General features: G+C 33.6%; 1 non-coding gene across 1 annotated transcript; it reads left to right on the forward strand.

Annotated features, from left to right (window-relative positions):
* The first annotated feature begins 2,253 nt into the window (after positions 1–2,253).
* Positions 2,254–2,358, forward strand: LOC112438522 (U6 spliceosomal RNA). The gene has a single exon (XR_003026937.1). It is a non-coding gene; the product is annotated as a U6 spliceosomal RNA (small nuclear RNA).
* Positions 2,359–4,438: the final 2,080 nt, after the last annotated feature.

Consider the following 4,438-nt stretch of genomic DNA (forward strand, 5'->3'; position numbering starts at 1 on the left):
GAACTATTTTGTGAGTATCCTTAATTTATGACAATATAGTTGTTTGGATAAGTTCAATAAAAATCTGATTTCTTTTATAACAAGGAATAATTGGAGACACTGGTTATTTTACCAAGGCTTTGGCTGGAATAATATATTTTCAGATTTTCTTGAGAAAATGAGGCTGACTTATAGAGCTGATAAAAAACCTTGGAAGAGCTGGCAGCATCCCTTTTCCTTTACTTACCTGTGGTAAGTAAAGAATGTCAGTTAATAACAGGCCCAGGAACCCTAAATTTTCTTGGGACCTCAAAAACAGAAGCATGTACTAAATTCACACAGGTATTGGCAGGCACAGATAAATCTTTGCCTGGGTTTGTTTCTTTTCAAAAGGTCTAGAATTTTTATTTAAAAAGTTTCAGCAAAGCCAATTTAAGAAAACAAGTGAGCTTATATAGCAAGTTATTATTTTTGCTGCACTTTATGCAAATAATCAAGCCAAGTATAATACAACTAAAACTTATTTTACAAATAAATTGTTTTACTGTAATTTTTATCTTTAATAGAATGGGAAATTGGAGAAAGGAAAATTACCTCTCAATAATAAACTATAATACACCTGTTATTTGATTCTAGCCTTGCCTACTGCATTTCAAATTTTTATTATATTCTACAATTTTAACTGAATTGTAAAATTTTCTCTGGCTACAAATCTTCAAAATTATGTTTTAGATATTTTTCTTCTTTCTTTCCCTTTTTCCTCATTTTTCCTGATTTAAAATTACTAAAAATTAAGCTGTGCTTTTCTTAAGGCCCTGTGACCTGAAGCTAGACAATTTGAACTTCAGAGGAAAATAACAGCAGCCTATTTATATATACATATATAAACTATTTTCATACTTTCTTACATATATAAGTACTGATGTATGGACTTCAGAGTCACACAGCTTATATCAGTTTTCAAGCATTGTTTTTCTTTTTTACGTCTGTTATTTCCTCCATTTTTCTGTTTTCTTTCTCTCTTCCTCTCCCTACTTTTTTTGGTGAGACATGAGATTTTACAACCTACTAAAAATGAGCTTGACTAACAATGTGGTACCTTTCCATGCAAGAATAAATGCCCTAGTCATGAGAGATCAGACAAAACCCAAGACTAGAAACTAATTTTCTTCTAAAAAGCTTTCTCTTATAGATTTTATTTTTTAAAAAAGAAGGGGGAGAAATGTGAAGGAAAATAAAAACTTTGGAACCTAATTCACTATGCCAACAGAAAAAAGTTAAGCGAAAAGTTGGATTATGCAAGAAGCTGCCTTTTCTTTTGTTCCTAAGCAGATAGCTACAGGTGAAAGATTAGATATCTCTACAGGTGGTTACTCTATGTTCACCTTATCTTATGTAATGTGCTGATTAACTGAGCATGAGACAAATACAAAATTGACTATTCCTCCACCCGCTCCTTTTTCTCTTGCAACATGTGAATTACCAGACCCTCCATCTGTCTCCTCCAGCCCAATTTTTCCCTTTAAATATTGAAGCCCTCAGGCATCCTTGGAGAAAGGCACAGACCACAGACTGTTTCTTTAATTCCATGTTTATTTTTTCTGAGCATGTCCTTAACCTTGGCAAAATAAACTTCTAAATTGATTGAGACCTGCCTTGGAAATTTTTTGGTTTATAAGCTTAATTAGCAATAACCTCTTCACAAATTATCATTAATTTTATGATTGGTAAAGTAAAATAAAAATATCATGACTCTGTAAAAATATCAACATTGCACTAACTTCAAATATTTTAAAAATAGTGTTAAAACGTTAGGACATAATAACATAGTGTTTATGTGAATGGAAATTAGCAACGTTGACACCACAGAAGAACTTGGATATTTGTTTTCTTTTGTTTTGCTTTTGAGAGAGGGCCTTGCTCTGTTACTCAGGCTGAAGTGCAGTGGCATGATCATGGCTCACTGTTGCCTCAGTCTACTGGGCTCAAGTGATTCTTCCACCACAGGCTCCCCAGTAGCTCCAACTACAGGCATGCACCACCACACTCAGCTAATGTTTTGTAAATTTATTTTCTGTAGAGATGGGGCCCAGGCTGATACTGAATTCCTGAGATTAAGCATATCTCCTGCCTTGGTCTCCCAAAGTGGTAGGATTACAGTTATGAGCCACCATTCCCAGCAGGATACTTGTTAAAATGGAAATAATATGGTTTTACTAATTTGTTATATAAATTGATATTAGCAAAAAGATCTCGTTGAAAATATGTTATCATGCTCAATTTGGCAGCGCATATACTAAAATTGGAATGATACAAAGAAGATTAGCATGGCACTTGTAAAAGGATAACACACAAATTTGTGAAGTGTTCCATATTTTCATTGAGATTCAGGAGGATGATAAAACCCAATCCAAGGAAAATAAGAATCACAATAAAGTAACACAGTAGCTGAAGGATGAATAGCCAGTATAAAACAGAACTTAATAGGTCAGAACTAAGTAACACAATACAAGAATTTCACAATGCAATTACAAGTATCAACAGCAGAATAAACCAAGCTGAGGAAAGAATCTCAGGACTTGAAAAGTAGTTCTCTGAAATAAGGCAGTAAGACAAAAATAAAGAAAAGAGTATAAAAAGGAATAAACAAAACCTCCAAGAAGTATCGGATTATGTAAAAAGACCAAATCTGCAAATCATTGGCATCCTTTAAAGGAAGGGGATGAAAGTGAAAAACGTGGATAATATATTTCAGGCTATTGTTCATGAAAACTTCCCCAATCTTGTTAGAGAGGCCAACAGTCAAATTCAGGAACTACAGAGAACTCCTGCAAGATTCTAAATAAGAAGTTCATCCTCAAGATACATAATCATCAGATTTTCCAAAGTTAAAAGAAAAAATGTAAAGACATCTAGAGAGAAAGGGCAGGTCACCTACAAAGGAAACCCTGTCGGGCTAACAGTGGCCTCTCAGCTGAAACCCTATAAGCCAGAAGAGATTGGGGCCTATATTCAACACTCTTAAAGAAAAAAATTTTCAACCAAGAATTTTATATCTAATCAAACTAAGTTTCCTATGTGAAGAAGAAATAAGATCATTTTCAGATAAGAAATTTGTTACCACCAGGCATACGTTACAAGAGATCTTGAAAGGAGCACTAAATATAGAAAGGAAAGACTGCTATCAGCTAATGCAAAAACACAGTTAAACACACAGACCAGTGTCACTGTTAAGCAACCACACAAACAAGCCAACATAAAAATCAGCTAACAACACAATGACAGGAACAAATTCACACCTACCAATACTAACCTTGAATATATGTGGGCTAAATGCCCCACTTAGAATGTACAGAGTGGAAAGCTGGAAAAAAAAGAAAGACTCAATGATATGCTGTCCTCAAAAGACCCATGTCACACATCATGACATTCATAGGCTCAAATTAAAAAGATGAAAGAAAATATACTAAGCAAATGGAAAACGAATGAAAGCAGGGGCTACAGTTCTAATTTCAGACGAAACAGGTTTAAAACCAACAAATATCAGATAAGACAGAAAAGACAAAGACAAAGGCATTACATAATGATAAATGGTTCAATTCAGCAAGAAGACCTAACTATTCTAAATATATGCACACTCAACACAGCAGCAATCAGATTCACAAAGCAAGTTCTTAGAGACCTACCAAGAGACAAAGAGACATAGACTCCCACATAATAATAGTGGGATACTTAAACACTCCACTGACAATATTAGACAGATTATAGAGGCAGAAAATTAACAAAGATATTCAGGACCTAAGCTTAACATTAAACCAAATGGATCTAATTGGCCTTTACAGAACTCTCCAACCCAAATCAACAAAATATACATTCTTCCCATTGCCAAATGGCACATACTCTAATAATGACACATAATTAGACAGAAAACAATCTCCAACAAACATAAAAGAACCAAAATCATACCAAACACACTCTTGCACTACAGTGCAATAACAATAGAAGTCATGACTATGAAAATTGCTCAAAACAACTATGCAATTACATGGAAATTAAACAACATGCCTCTGAATGACTTTTGGGTAAATAATGAAATTAAGGTAGAAATCAAGAAGTTCTTTTAAAATCATGAAAACAAAGATTCAAAATATCGGAATGTCTGAGATACAGGTAAGGCAGTGTTAAGAAGAAAATTTATAGTACTAAATGCCCACATCAAAAGTTAGAAAGATTTCAAATTAACAACCTAACTTCACAACTAAAATAATTAGAGAAGCAGGAATAAATCAACTGCAAAGCTACCAGCTGACAAAAACAAATCAAAATCAGAGCTGAACTGAAGAAAATCAAGACATGAAAAAGAGTTCAAAAGATGAACAAATCCAGGAGTTGGTTTTTTGAAATAAATTAGATAGGTCACTAGCTAGACTAATAAAAAAGAAAAAGGAGAAGATTCAAA

The sequence above is a fragment of the Pan paniscus genome, chromosome X (genome assembly GCF_029289425.2).
Source record: "Pan paniscus chromosome X, NHGRI_mPanPan1-v2.0_pri, whole genome shotgun sequence".
Lineage (NCBI taxonomy): Eukaryota > Metazoa > Chordata > Mammalia > Primates > Hominidae > Pan > Pan paniscus.